This window comes from Hordeum vulgare, chromosome 7H (genome assembly GCF_904849725.1).
Source record: "Hordeum vulgare subsp. vulgare chromosome 7H, MorexV3_pseudomolecules_assembly, whole genome shotgun sequence".
Taxonomy (NCBI): Eukaryota; Viridiplantae; Streptophyta; class Magnoliopsida; order Poales; family Poaceae; genus Hordeum; species Hordeum vulgare.
Window position 1 is genome coordinate 246,501,061 of NC_058524.1, and position 16,499 is coordinate 246,517,559.

Genomic DNA, 16,499 nt, shown 5'->3' on the forward strand with positions numbered 1-16,499 from the left:
TTGCTCAAATGCTCAAAGTTAGCCACCAAAACACTCAGTTATTTTTTCCCACATATCCACTCTGTCAACTTCCACATTCACAAATTCGGTGTCACCAACATTCCCATATCGGATCCACCGAGTTTGACCTCAGACAGAAACCCTAGCCATTCCCACCAAATCGGTGCAACCGAAACCAAGTGGGTGCTACCGAGTTCAATGTGACCAACATTCTATTGCCAAGATACACAAAATCAGAATTTCCGAGTTTGAGTATCGGTGCCATCGAGTTTGGCCATCTGACCGTTAGTCACCTTTTCAGTGCCACCGAGTTTGACCATCTGACCATTAGTCACCTTTTTGGTGCCATCGAGTTTCATATATCGGTCTCATCGAGATTCAAAAGTTCACACCTTTGTGCTCATCGATACCATCGAGTTGTCAACTTCGGTGTCACCGAGTTTGCCCTTTTGTGTGTAATGGTTGGATTTTGGGTGATGCCTATATATACCCCTTAACCCACCTCTCATCCGTGGGAGAAGCACTCATAACACAAACTTCACTGCGAGATCCATTTTCTGAGAGAGAATCACCTACTCATGTGTTGAGACCAAGATATTCCAATCCTATTATTTGAAACTTGATCTCTAGCCTACCCAAACTGCTTTCCACCAAATCAACCTCTCCTACTCATGCATGTTAGGTGAGAGAGTGATTTGTGTTGAGGAGACTATCTTTAGAAGCACAAGAGCAAGGAGTTCATTGATCTACTACATCTATTACCATTTGGAGGCTGGTGCCTCCTAGATTGGTTAGGTCTCGCTAGGGAGCCTCCTACTTCGTGTTGTTGAGTTGAACCAAGATGTTTGTAAGGGCAAGGAGATCGCCTACTTCGTCAAGATCTACCGTGGGTAAGGCTAGTCCTCAGTGGATGGAAGCCGTGGTGGAATAGACAAGGTCGCTTCTTTGTGGACCCTCCGTGGGTGGAGCCCTTCGTGGACTCTCGCATCCGTTACCCTCTGTGAGTTGAACTCTCCACTAACATGGACGTACAATAGCGCCACCTATCGGAACCATGCCAAAAATCGCCATGTCAACCTCATGTGTTTGATGTCCATGCCTTACTCCTCTAATTCACACTTGCATGTTTTACTTTCCGCTGCTATACTATTAGACTTGCATGTGTAGGGTGTGCTTGACCTGCTATAACTGTCATAGCTTTTTCTCAAGTAGAATTGGGAAAAGAAAAAAAATCTTGCCAAGTAGTCTAATCACCCCCCCCCTCTAGATATACTTTCGATCCTACAACCAATGTACAAGAATGGAAGCTTCGGAGCAGCATATGCTGATTCACCCTTGTCAACCATTGGAATCTCTTCTACGAACTTTACTTGGCAATTACTCTTCTACTTGGTTTCCATATCTCTGTGATGTGCCACATCGAAAACTGCTTTAAACCTGCATACCTGCAAGTATATACATATTTTTTTATTATTTTTTTGGTTCGAAGAAATCAGCAAGTGGAATTTTTTGAGTTGGATATTTTTTTATTTAGGATACTTACAACTTTCAATATGTGGTTGTGGTAGACATCAGAGTCTCTTTCCCTTTTCTTCTTTCTTCCATAAAAACGTCAAGCAGCTTACTTGCTTCCTCGTCGATCAAATTGTTAAAGGTTGGATCACTTTCTTCTTGTATTTCCTTGCAAGATACTTCATGAGGATCGATGACCTGGACTTTGTTCGTGTATTTGTCCACCATATATACGGTGCAATGGCTTTGCTTCTCCATTATTAAGAATATCTGCGAACACGGAACTTTTTTTTGTTATTTAACACTATATGAAGGAATTTGTTGAAACACATATTTTGATTACATCTTGGAGAGAGGGCTTTTACCATATTTTTTGTTGTGAGCTTATTCTGTTGATGTTCCTTGAGGTACAGGGGAATCAATTGTTTCTTCTCTTTATCCAATTCAGCTTTAAACTTGCTAACGCCTAGATTGTGATTCTTTATTTTTAGTATATGCTGCACCAAAAAGAAATAAACTGTTGTCGACAAGAAACGTGCAAATTTAGAAGGATGTGCGTGTTTTATTAAAATTTACCTCTGGAAAGAAAGGGCCTAATATTATTATGTCTTCATCATTTTCTTGTGAAGGTTTTCTGCTTTCACATATATGTGTTATTTCGTTGAGCACCCTCTTTTCAATGTGAGCTTTATTCAGTCCTGGTGTTGGTCCAAATGCTGCCTTCATTTGCACTCCGGCTAAAATTGATTCTGCGGAGTCCCCATGCCTCCGCTTATATAGATTTTTGTTGTGAGAGAAAAAAGAACTATTACTGTGGGGTGGACTATAAAAAGTATCATGAGGTATTTTTCTGTGTGCATGAGTAAACAAGTAACTTTTTGAATTCATTTTACCAGCTGTTGTTCATGATTATTTGTAGGAGCTTGACTGCGTCGTCCATGTGCTCGAAGCGTGGTGCTTCATGTCTTGGATATGTCACGTTGCTTCATTGTTTCCCCTTGTTTTTGCTACTTGTCTCTGTGAAAGCAGGTAAAGATTAATGGTCATTGTTTCTATGCTAGAAAATATATGTCAAATCGGTTGGTCATAGCTTGTCTGGGTGTGTCATTCCAGAAAAGTCATCTTACCTTCCTTGGTTGAAAAAAAGTTTGAATCCGTTGGTTTGAAATCTTGTATTCGTGCACGTAATTGGTCCCACTTTAGCTTGTTGCTTTTACCGAATATCTCTATGAATAGGAACTCTGCTTTCCATTCGTCATCCACCTTACTATGTTGCAGTCATGATATCCGAATACTTATTACTTTCATGGAAACTATGATGCTGAAAATAAACAAAATTGATCTGTTGTTAACTTACATGGAATTCGTCATCGTCCTTCGCTAGTGATTGGCCATTCTAGTATTTTGCAAATTGGACCATGAATTGTCCACACTGTATATCCCTTTGTTTTGGTGTGGAAACTCTTTTAGGCCTCGTTGCTAATTGTCCCCAATTTGCTTCGTCATGGGCTTTTAGTGTTGCTTCCCCCTAATGCCTGCTCAGAAGTACATACATCCTTTCAATCTATGATTTCATTTTTGTTTTGTTGTTAAGAAAAGTAATCATACCGTGTTATCAGCATATAGATAACAAGTCTTAAGACCCACATACCAGTTCTTTATGGCTGCTATGGTGATCTATACATGTCATATTACTATACAGCTTGTAATTTAGCGAGTCCGGCATGTCAAGTCTATTATCATACTTGTTCAGGACATACAACGTGTGGTGTGAAGTGGTGTTATGAGGTATCATGATCTGCATTGGGTGACAGAGAGAGTCAAATGTCATGTGAACATGCGGGCTTAAGAAGGATAATAACTGATGTGAAGTGATCTTACCAGCTTCTTATCTAGAAGGTTTTTTCCTTTCATGATTGTTTCGAACTGTTATAGTGATTCATCCTTGTTGAACTCTTTTAGTCCTCCATCTTGATATTTGAGGCCGAGTACAAGCTGCAATAAGGGAGTGTTCGTTTAGCCTAACATTTTTTGATCGATTATGTGATGGAAGTGCCTTCATGGAAGAGGGTTCTACAGAGATTTGCGAATTCTGATGTGAGTATAACTTTATCGCTTGTGGTGTACTGTTTTTGTTATGTTCATTCTTTGAACAATGTGTTACACACGGTGTCCTCCATTTGTCCCTTTGTATCTTTCTAGAGCTGGTCCAAAATTAGTTCACCGGTAGTAAAATCTTCACGATTTGCGCTTTTATACACAGGTGTTGTGCAAAGCAAAAAAGGTTTACACAAAAAGTAAAGTCACTAGTTAGGTAGCTTCACTTGATTTTCTTTTTTCTAGGCACAAAAGCTACTTACTTTCTGCATTCTTCCTGCCCTTCATTTCTCATTAGATAGTAATGAAAGGATTTGGCCTTGTCCATGTGAATGAAGTGTTGATGCTCAAATGTTGGAATGATAGTTATGCCGTAGTGTTGAAATATGCCCTAGAGGCAATAATAAATTGGTTATTATTGTATTTTCTTGTTCATGATAATCGTTTATTATCCATGCTAGAATTGTATTGACTGGAAACTCAAATACATGTGTGGATACATAGACAACACACTGTCCCTAGTGAGCATCTAATGGACTAGCTCGTTGGTCAAAGATGGTCAAGGTTTCCTGACCATCGACAGGAGTTGTCATTTGATAACAGGATCACATCATTAGGAGAATGATGTGATGGACAAGACCCAAACTATGAATGTAGCATGTAATCGCCTTAGTTTATTGCTATTGTTTTCTCCATGTCAGGTATATGTTCCTATGACCATGAGATCATGCAACTCCCGGACACCAGAGGAATGCCTTTTGTGTATCAAACATCACAACGTAACTAGGTGAATATAAAGGTCCTCTACAGGTATCTCCGAGGGTGTCTGTTAGGTTGGCGTGAATCGAGACTGGGATTTGTCACTCCGTATAAAGGACCACATCACAAGAAGCTTTCAAGTAATGTGACTAAGGAGTTAGTCACGACATCTTGTATTGCGGAACAAGTAAAGAGACTTGCCTGTAACGAGATTGAACTAGGTATAGAGATACCGACGATCGAATCTCACGCAAGTAACATACCGGTAGACAAAGGGAATAGTATATGGGATTGATTGAATCCTTGACATCGTGGTTCGACCCATATATATCTTCATAGAATATGTAGGAGCCAATATGGACATCCACGTCCCGCTATTGGTTATTGGCCGGAGAGTGTCTCGGTCATGTGTGCATAGTCCTCGACCCCGCACGGTCTACACACTTAAGGTTTGGTGATGATTTGGTATTAATGAGTTATGTGTGGTAGTAATCAAAAGTTGTTCGGGGTCCCTAATGAGATCCCGGACGTCACGAGGAGCTACGGAATGGTCCGGAGGTAAAGATTTATATATGAGAAGTCATATTTTGGCTACCGGAAGAGTTTTGAGTTTTTCCTGTATTGTACCGGGAAGCTTCTAGAAGGTTCGGAAAACTTCTGGAGGAGTACGGAAGTCCACAAAGGGTTCCACCACGTCCCAAGGGTGTGCATGGGCCGAGGGGAGGCATTGTGGCCTTCTTGGGAAAAGCGCACAAGTCCCCCAAGGCCCATGCAGTTGGGAAAGGTGGAAAGTCCACCTTTGTATGGAAGGGAAGGAAGGGGACTAGGATTCCGCCTCCTCTCCCCTTGGCTGCGCCCTAGGGCTTGGAGGGGCTGTTCCCCATGCCCCTCCACCAATATATAGAGGGGGCGAAGAGCACATACGAAGCCCTTGGAGCCGCTCTCTCTCCCTAGATCATTTTCTCCTTCGTTCGCGGTTTTGGTAGCGCTAGGCGTAGCCTTGCCGAGACAGCTACACCACCACCACCGTCATGCTGTCGCACTATCGGAGAACTCATCTACCTCTCCATCATCGCTTGCTGGATCAAGGAGGCGGGGAACGTCATCGAGTTGTACGTGTGCTGAACGCGGAGGTGTCGTCCGTTCGACACTAGATCGGGACGGATCGTGATGGGATTGCGGGACGGATCGCGAAGACGTTCGACTACATCAACTGTGTTATATACGCTTCCGCTTAGCGATCTACAAGGGTATGTAGATGCACTACCCCTCTCCTAGATGTTACTCTCCATAGATGATCTTGGTGTGCGTAGGAAAATTTTTGTTTCCCATGTGATGTTCCCCAACAGTGGCATCATGAGCTAGGTCTATGCGTAGATGACATCTCGAGTAGAACACAAAGGAGTTTGTGGGCGTTGATATTCAGATTTATTCCCTCCTTAGTATTTTCTTGATTCGGCAGTATTGTTGGATGAAGCGGCCCGGACCAACATTACTCGTACGCTTACGAGAGACCAGTTCCATCGACTAACATGCAACTTGTTGCATAAAGATGGCTAGTGGGTGTCTGTTTCTCCTACTTTAGTTGAATTGGATTTGATAGAGGGGGTCCTTGGAGAAGGTTAAATAGCAACTTGTGTATCACCGTTGTGGTTTTGCGTAGGTAAGAATCATTCTTGCTAGATACCCATAGCAGCCACGTAAAACACGCAACAACAAATTAGAGGACGTCTAACTTGTTTTTGCGGTGTATGCATGTGATGTGATATGCCAACGACGTGATGTGATATATTTGATGTATGAGATGATCATGTTGTAATAGTTAAATATCTACTTGCATGTCGATGCTACGGCAACCGGAAGGAGCCATAGGGTTGTCTTTATTTATTTTTTGCATTTGGTGATGCTTTACTTTATCGCTAAGAGGTAGCAATAGTAGTACAAGCATAGTTGGTGCGACAACCTCAATGTCAGCACGATGATGGAGATCATGATGATGGATATCTTATGGTGTTGTGCCGGTGACGATGGAGATCATGTAGGCGCTTTGGTGATGTAGATCAAGAAGCACAAGATCATAGTCATATCATGTCACTTATGATTTGCATGTGATGTTAATCTTTTTTATGCACCTTGTTTTGCTTAGGACGACGGTAACATTATAAGGGATCCCTAATATGTCCATAAAGTATCTATAATTTTTCATGGTTTATGCTAATATTATGCTTTTGACACTTGTTTTTATATAAAGTTTATGATTTATTTGGACTATCCTATTAATAGTTGCAAGAGTGCACAATGTTCTTGTTTTACTCTTTGATGTGTAGGAATTATCAAGAAAACAAGAGGAAACCTTGTTGGAGTCGAATTGGGACTTTCCAGAAATCTGTCCCAGAACTGTTTTCTAAGATGTTCACTTTACTGGTCGCAAATGACGTCAAATGCAAAAGTTAATGAATGAAAAGCGTGGGGAATTTTATGCTAATAAATCTAGACATAAAATTTAACCCAATCCGAGTTCGTATGCGACATGTGGACCCGATTTACTAGAGGACAAATATCTAATAACGGGATTACGGGAATCGGCGACGTGATTGAGTCCAATTCTTAACATATTTAATGGATTCGGCCAAGCCATGACTTTGGGACCTCATTAGGGCTGAGAGGGGTCCAGATGAAGGTTCTAGAGATGCCCAAGAGCCCTTGGATCAAAGTGACATCCATCGGGGGGCCAAGGATGATTGTCCCACCTCATATAAGGAGAGGAAAACCCTAATTTCTAGGCAGCCACCAAAAGCCACGAATTTTGCCTCCCCCATGGCCTCCTATCCATGGGGGAAGGCTCATCTACAGCACCAAGAAGCCATGGAGGAAGGGGGCTAAGGGGCGGCGCTCCTCCATGATGGCCGGCCGGCGCAGGAGGAGCCCCTGCACCGCCGACGGCCGCCGGCGCCGCCATGCACCTCACGTGTTGCCCCTTCTCCATCCTCTCTAACATGATGCCGCCTTCACCAACACCTCCATCATCATCTCCTCCATAGTTACAGTGGTCCACTCTCCCACAAACCTCTGTAATCCCCTATGTAAACATGGTGTTCGATGTTATAAATTATTTGCAGATGATCTATTGCATCTATGTCATGTTTGTGTAGTTCCCTTTTGTCATCTTTACCTACTAATAAAGCAATTAGTGCTTCTGTCATCCGTCATTAATATTGCCCTTAAAATTAATGAAAATTACCCACCAATGCCATTGATAAGTGGAAAACGATTCTTTTTTCCTTAAAGCGTCGCCGCTAACTTCTGGTTCATTAACCTTTATGCCCTTGGACTACACAAGGGCACTAGCTAGCTTGTTGGCTGCACCGTATCTACCCCATCATGGAGACCTAGGTTCGACCCCAAGTACACCCCATTTTTTGTAGCCTTTTCTCAAACCTCAAATATTTTACATATTAAAGTATTTTTTAAAATATTCATATCTTTCAAACCACAGTTTCAAATTTAACATGTTATTTTTTTCACAAAGGCCATCTCGCAAAATTGTCGCTTAATTGTCACCTTAACCCATTGTCAATATCATCTATAAGTGATAAAAAAATATTCACGATTTTAAATATGTTCATGATTTTTAGAAAATGTTATGATTTCTAAATTGTTCATGCTTTCACGATATTAAGAGTGATAGTGTATCTCAGTGATGCAGTAAAATATGGTCATCTACATTGGAAATTACGAAAAAAAACATCCGTTGCAACGCACGGGCCTTTTGCTAGTATGATTGATTGCTTAATCTCCATGGATGGTTTGAGCTATATATTGAATTTGTTACAGTCCTATGGTGCCCATCATATGTTTATGCACGCATGGATGACATCATAGAGTTTGTAGTATGTGGAGAAATCTAGAGGGTGGGCTGCTTGAGTGACAGAAACATGAGCCCCAATCTAGTGATCAAAGCATATGGGATAAAGAGGACCTTTTGATCTTAATGCTATGGTTGGGTATTTTTACCTTAATGTATCTTCTAGTATTTACAGATGTTTGCTAGAGTTCCAATCATAAGTATTTGCAATCATTGGATAGTGAGAGCTTGTTAGCTTTGCCTCTCCCACATAAAAGAGGAATATGAACCTTGAATTTGACTATTTGATCATGGACAATTCCACCACAATTACCATCATTTTTTCGCACTCATAGTTCCGTTAGTTTATGGTTACTTAGTATATTTTATCGCTGCAGCACTAACATTTACTTTCTTGTATTTATTATCCTGCAAAATTATTTTGTTTACCCGTATTGTCACTCTAGTTTTATCTCCTAGATATTGCAAAACATTTAGTGTGCGTAGAGTTGTGTCAATGGTTGATAGAACTTGAGAGAATATTTATCCCAATTTTAGCTCCTCGTTGGGTTCGACACTCTTAATTATCCAAAAGGCTACACACGATCCCCTATAATTGTGGGATATCAGTCCCTCACTAAAATTTCAAGATAAAATTGTGTTCTCCCCGAGTGTGCACTGTTGTGAAAGTTTGTCGTTTCGAGACACCACGTAATGATCAGGTGTGATATACTCTACCTTCACATACAACGTTGTAAGACAGTTTTTCACACGCGGAGCACTCGGGTTAAACTTGACGAGCCTAGCATGTACATACATGGCCTCGGAACACAAGAGACCGAAAGGTCGAACATGAGTTATATAGTAGATATGTAACATGGAGATGTTCACCATTGAAGCCAACTCAGCTGACATGATGATCGGACTTGGGTTGGTGAATTTGGATCATGTGTCACTCAACCAACCTGACGGATGTTGAGTTGAGTGGGAGTTCTTAAGTAATATGATTAATTGAACTCATTATCATGAACATAGTCAAAATGTCTTTGCAAAAGTATGTTGTAGATCACTAGCTCGCACTGTAGCTCCTTGTTTTCAATATGTTCCTAGAGAAACTAAGTTGAAAGATGATAGTAGAAATTATGCGAACCGGGTCCGTAAACTGCGGATTGTCCTCATTGCTACACAGAAGGCTTATGACTTTAATGCACCGCTCGGTGTGCTACCCCCCTAGCATCGGTTATGGATGTTGCGAACATCTGACAGACATGTTTTGATGTCTACATGATAGTTCAGTGTGTCATGCTTCACAGCTTAGAATTGTGGCTCCAAATTTTTTTTGAAACATCGCGGAACTTGTGAGATGTTCCAAGAGATGAAATTGGGATTTCAGGCTCGTGCCCGCGTTGAGGGGTATGAGACCTCCGACAAGTTCTTTGCCTACAAGATGAACTAGAATAGCTCAATTGGTGAGCATGTGCTCAGATTGTGTGGGTACTTCAATTGCTTGAATCAAGTAGGTGTTAATCTTCCAGATGAGATAGTGATGGTTATCCAAAGTCACTGCCACCAAGCTACTGGAGCTTCGTGATGAACTATGGCACATTAGGGATGAACAAGATGATCCCTGAGTTATTCACGATGTTTTAACACCGCAAAAGTAGAAATCAAGTAGGAGCATCAAGTGATGATGGTTAGTAAAACCACTAGTTACGAAAACGGCAAGGGAAAAAAGGGATATTTCATGAATGGCAAACGAGTTGCCTCTCTAAGAGAAGAAATCCAAGGTTGAATCCAAACCCGAAACTAAGTGCTTCTATTATGAGGGGAACGGTCACTCAAGCAGAACTACCCTAGATACTTGGTAGATAAGAAGGCTGGCAACGTCGACAGAAGTATATTTGATATACGTGTTATTGATGTGTACCTTACTAGTACTCCGAGTAGCACCTGGGTATTAGATACCGGTTCAGTTGCTAAATGTTAGTGACTCAAAATAAAACCTATGGATTTAACATACACTAGCTAAGGGCGAGGTGACGATGTGTGTTGGAAGTGATTCCAAGGTTGATGTGATCAACATCGCACGCTCCCTCTACCATCGGGATTAGTGTTGAACCTAAATAAATGTTATTTGGTGTTTTTGTTGAGCATAAACATGATTAGATCATGTTTATCACAATATGGTTATTCATTTAAGTCAGAGAATAAAAGTTATTCTCTTTACATGAGTAATACCTTCAATGGTCATGCACCAATGTGAATGGTTTACTGAATCTCAATCGTAGTGATACACATGTTCATAATATTGCCAGAATATTTGAAGTTAATAATGATAGTACCACATACTTGTGGTACTGCCACTAAAGTCATATTGGTGTAAAACGCATGAAGAACTCCATGCTGATGGATCTTTTGACTCGCTTGATTTTGAATCACTTGAGACATGTGAACCATGCCTATTGGTGTGAAGCGCATGAAGAAACTCCATGTTGATGGATCTTTGGACTCACTTTATTTTTTAATCGTTTGAGACATGCAAACCATGCCTCGCGGGCAAGATGACTGAAAGCCTCGTTTTGCAGTAAGATGGAATGAGCAAGTGACTTATTATAAATAAGACATTTTAATGTATGCAGTCCAATAAATGTTGTAGCGTAGTGCATATCGTTGTTTTCTAACTTTCACTGGTGATTTGAGTAGATATGAGGATATTTATTTAATGAAATACAAGTCTGGAACGTTTGAAAAGTTCAAGCAATTTTAGAGTGAAGTTGAGAGTCATCGTAACAAGAAGATAAAGTTTCTACAATGTGCTCGTAGAGAAGAATATATGAGTTACAAGTTTGGCATACATTTAAGATAGTGTGGAAATTGTTTCACAACTCACGCCACGTGGAACACCACAGTGTGATGGTGTGTTCTTATGTCATAGCCGTGCCCTATTGGATATGGTGCGTTCTATGATGTCTCTTACCGATTTGCCACTGTCGTCTCGGGGTTATGCATTAGAGACAACCACATTCACTTTAAATAGGGCTCCATCAAAGTCCGTTGAGATGACACCGTATGAACTATCGTTTGGAGAAACCTAAGTTGTCATTTCTTAAAGTTTGGGGCTATGATTCTTATGTCAAAAGGCTTCAGCCTGATAAGCTCGAACCCAAAGCGGATAAATGCATCTTCGTAGGATACCCAAAACAGTTGGGTGTACCTCCTATCTCACATCCGAAAGCAAAGTGTTTGTTTCCAGAAATGGGTCCTTTCTCGAGAAAGAGATTCTCTCAAAAGAATTGAGTGGGAGGATGGTGGAACTTGATGAGGTTATTGAACCATCACTTCTACCAAAGAGTAGAAGGGCGCAGGAAATTGTTCATGTGGCGCCTACACCAATTGAAGTGCAAGCTGATGATGGTGATCATGAAGCTTCGGATCAAGTTACTACCAAAACTCATAGGTTGACAAGGACAAGTACTACTCCAGAGTGGTACGGTAATCCTATCTTGGAGGTCATGTTGTTGGACAACAATGAACCTACAAGCTATGGAGAAGCAATGGTGGGCCCGGATTCTGACGAATGGCTGAAGGCCATGAAATACGAGATAGGATCCATGTATGAAAAGAAAGTGTAGACTTTGGAAGAACTACTTGATGGTCGTAAGGAAGACATGCGATGATGGTGAATGTCACCATTTAGAAAGCTTGACTAGTTGCAAAGAGGTTTCCGGCAAGTTCAAGGAGTTGACTACGATGAGAATTTCTTACCTGTAGTGATGCTAAAGTCTATTGGAATTATGTTAGCAGTTGCTGCATTTTTCAATTGTGAAATCTTCCAGATGTATGTCAAAACATTGTTTCCTCGACAGTTTCCTTGAGGAAAGGTTGTATGTGATACAACTAGAAGGTTTTGTCAATCCTAAGGATGCTGACAAGTATGCAGGCTCCAGCAATCTTTCCATGGACTGGAGCAAGCATCTCGGAATTGGAATATAGCTTTGATAAGATGATCAAAGTTATTGGGTTTATACAAGGTTTATGAGAAACTTGTATTTCCAAGGAAGTGACTGGGAGCACTATAGAATTTCTGATAAGTATATGTGGTTGATATATTGTTGATCGGAAATAATGTAGAATTTCTGGAAAGCATAAAGGGTTGTTTGAAAGGAGTTTTTCAAAAGAAAAACAGGATTGTGATACTTGAGCATTGAGCATCAAGATCTATAGAGATAGATCAAGACGCTTGATATAATTTTCAATGAATACATACCTTGACCAGATTTTGAAGGAGTTCAAAATGTATTAGTCAAAAAAGGAGTTCTTTACTGTATTGTAAGGTGTGAATTTGAGTAAGACTCAAAACCCGACCACGGCTGAATAAAGGGAAAGGACGAAGGTCGTCCCCTATGCCTTAGTCGTAGGCTCTATACTATGCCATGCTTTGTACCGCACCTAATGTGTGTCTTGCCATGAGCCTATCAAGTGATACAAAGAGTGATCCAGGATTGAATCACTGAACAACGGCCAAAGTTATCCTTAGTAAATAGTGGACTAAGGAATTTTTCTCGATTATGGAGGTGATAATAGAGTTTTTCATAAAGGGTTACGTCGATGCAAGCTTTGACACTAATCCGGATAACTCTGAGTAGTAAACCGGATTCATGTAGTGGAGCAATCATTTGGAATTGTTCCAAGTGAAGCGTGGTAGAACCATCTACAGTATGACATAGAGATTTGTAAAAGTACACACGGATCTGAATGTTTCACACATGTTGACTACAAACCTTTCTCACAGGCAAGACATGATCAAACCCCATAACTTTATGGGTGTTCGATTCATCACAATCACATAGTGATGTGAACTAGATTACTGACTCTAGTGCAAGTGGGAGACTGTTTGAAATATTCCCGAGAGGCAATAATAAATTGGTTATTATTATATTTCCTTGTTCATGATAATCTTTTATTATCCATGCTAGAATTGTATTGATTGGAAATTCAAATATATGTGTGGATACATAGACAACACACTGTCCCTAGTGAGCCTCTAATGGACTAGCTCGTTGATCAAAGATGGTCAAGGTTTCCTCACAATAGACAAGACTTGTCATTTGATAATGGGATCACATCATTAGGAGAACGATGTCATGGAAAACACCCAAACTATGAACGTAGCATGTGATCGTCTCAGTTTATTGCTACTGTTTTCTTTTATTATCCATGCTAGAATTGTATTGATTGGAAATTCAAATATATGTGTGGATACATAGACAACACACTGTCCCTAGTGAGCCTCTAATGGACTAGCTCGTTGATCAAAGATGGTCAAGGTTTCCTCACAATAGACAAGACTTGTCATTTGATAATGGGATCACATCATTAGGAGAACGATGTCATGGAAAACACCCAAACTATGAACGTAGCATGTGATCGTCTCAGTTTATTGCTACTGTTTTCTGCATGTCAAGTATGTGATCCTATGACCATGAGATCATGCAACTCCCGGACACCGTAGGAATGCCTTGTGTGTATCAAACTTCACAACATAATTGGGTTACTATAAAGGTGCTCTACAGGTATCTCCGAGGGTGTCTGTTGGGTTGGCGTGAATCGAGATTGGGATTTGTCACTCCGTATGATGGAGAGGTATCTCTAGGGACCACTCAGTAATACAACATCACAAGAAGCTTGCAAGCAATGTGACTAAGGAGTTAGTCATGAGATCTTGTATTACGAAACGAGTAAAGAGACTTGCCGGTAACGAGATTGAATTAGGTATAGGGATACCGACGATCGAATCTCGGGAAAGTAACATACCCATAGACAAAGGGAATAGTATACGGTATTGATTGAATCCTTGACATCGTAGTTCTACCAATAAATATCTTCATGAATATGTAGGAGCCAATATGGACATCCAGGTCCCTCTATTGGTTATTGGCCGGAGAGTGTCTCGGTCATGTCTGCATAGTCCTCGAACCCGCAGGGTCTGCACACTTAAGGTTTGGTGACGATTAGGTAGAGTTGTTCGGAGTCCCAGATGAGATCTCGGATGTCACGAGTAGCTACGGAATGGTTCGGAGGTAAAGATTTATATATGGGAAGTCATATTTTGGCTACCGGAAGAGTTTCGGGTTTTTCTGGTATAGTACCGGGGAGCTTCTAGAAGGTTCCGGAAACTTCCGGAGGAGTCCAGAAGTCCACCAAGGGTTCCACCTTGTCCCAAGGGTGTGCATGGGCTAAGGGGATACGTCGTGGCTTTATTGGGCCGAGCGTAGAAGTCCCTCAAGGCCCATGCTGTTGGGAAAGGTGGAAAGTCCACCTTTGTATGGAAGGGAAGGAAGGGGACTAGGATTCCACCTCCTCTGCCCTTGGCTGCGCCCTAGTGCTTGGAGGGGCTGTTCCCCATGCATCTCCACCTATATATAGAGAGGAGGGGGCGCCCCAAGAGCACACACGAAGCCCTTGGCGCCCCTCTCTCCCCCTAGATCGTTTTCTCCTCCGTTCGTGGTTTCAGTAGTGCTAGGCATAGCCGTGCTGGGACAATTACACCACCACCACCACCGTCACGCTGTCGCGCTACCTGATAACTCATCTACCTCTTCATCCTTGCTTGCTGGATCAAGGAGGCAGAGAACATCATCGAGTTGTAGGCGTGCTGAACGCGTACGTGTCGTCCGTTCGACACTAGATCGGGACGGATCGTGATGGGATCGCGGGACGGATTGCAATTTGGATCGCAAAGATGTTCGACTACGTCAACCGCTTTATATACTCTTCTGCTTAGTGATCTACAAGGGTATGTAGATGCACTCCCCCTCTCGCAGATGTTAGTCTCCATAGATTGATCTTGGTGTGCGTAGGAAAAAAATTGTTTCTCATGCGACGTTCCCCAACACGTAGAGCCTGGTTGACCGTTTTATCGGCCTCTTGATAGATATTATGTTTGCCGGCGTGATCTCGGATGATTGGCATGTTGAGGTATCTGGGGAATCCAACTACAACCTTGTCAGGCGCTCCGTGTGTTCCTTGTTAAATTTGTCCTCATTTTCCATGGTTAACGCTGTTTTGAAATCTTGAAAATTCATTTCTCCTCGAACTACAAGTTCATCATAACTTTCTAGTTGAGTAGGTGTAAGGCCCTTAAGAAAGTGTGCCAGTTCTTCTTCGGGGGTTAGCGTTTTTGGAAGTAAGAAGTCCAAGGATTGGCGTGTGCATGATGTGTTGCTTACTGCTGGGTTTTTTTCCAATTTTCTCTTGACACCTTTGTTTGCTTCTTTACAAACACACATGGCAGCATCGCATTTCCACTGTTCAATCATCCTCTATTAATATATTTGTGCGACGGAAAAGTATGTGTCTGACTCCTCCATGTTGAGCACTGGAGCAGGCTGCCCCGCTTTGTTCTCCTCCTGAACAGCCACCTCCATTAGCTCCGGTAGCTGCCCTCCTTCCTCGTCTTCCGTATGCTCCTTCTCATCATCCTCCTGCTCCGGCGAGTCTGGAGGCAAGCCGGCAGCGATGCGGGCAGCGCGCCTACCTTGAATCTCCGCCTCAATATGCATCCGACGCTCATGAGTGAGCATCGCATAGGTGGTGACCTTACGTCGGACCATGATGATGATCAGTGTGTAGAGGAAATAGAAGGGCTCGGGTGGCAGCACATAGAGGAAACAGGTGGGTTTGATAGGTCTTGGGTTAGCCTAGGCATTTGGGTACCCTAACCCGCTACCCGAACCCGAACCGAACCGAATTACCTGGCTATTTCCTGGCTATTCGGTTTTCATTTCCTGTCGGGTAATTCGGGTCATTTCCTGGCTATTCGGTTTTTGAGTTAGGGTTCGGGTTGTAGTCTGGAAAACCCGATATAACCATATTACCTGAATTATTCATACTGCCAAATTATTCATGTTATTATTACACTGACATGTTACCCATACTAACTAAAATAGCCACACTATCCAAAATACCCTCACTACCCAATTTATTCATACCAAATTTTGATGTGTGCTTTGAATATTTTGGGTTTTGGGGGTACCCGAATTACACGAACTGAATTTTTGGGTAATTTGGGTTCGGGTACTTTTTTGGCATAAAAAATTTCGGTTCCCATTTTTTAGTACCAGAATTATACATAACCTGAGCGTGTAGGGGCTTCACTCCCGTGCCTGTTGGGGCTTCACTCCCGTGCTTGTTAGGGGTTGCACTCCCGTGGCTATAGAGGCTTCACTCCCGTGCCTGTACATACTTTAAAACTATTTTCAAACTACACTTTTGTGTATGCAAAGGG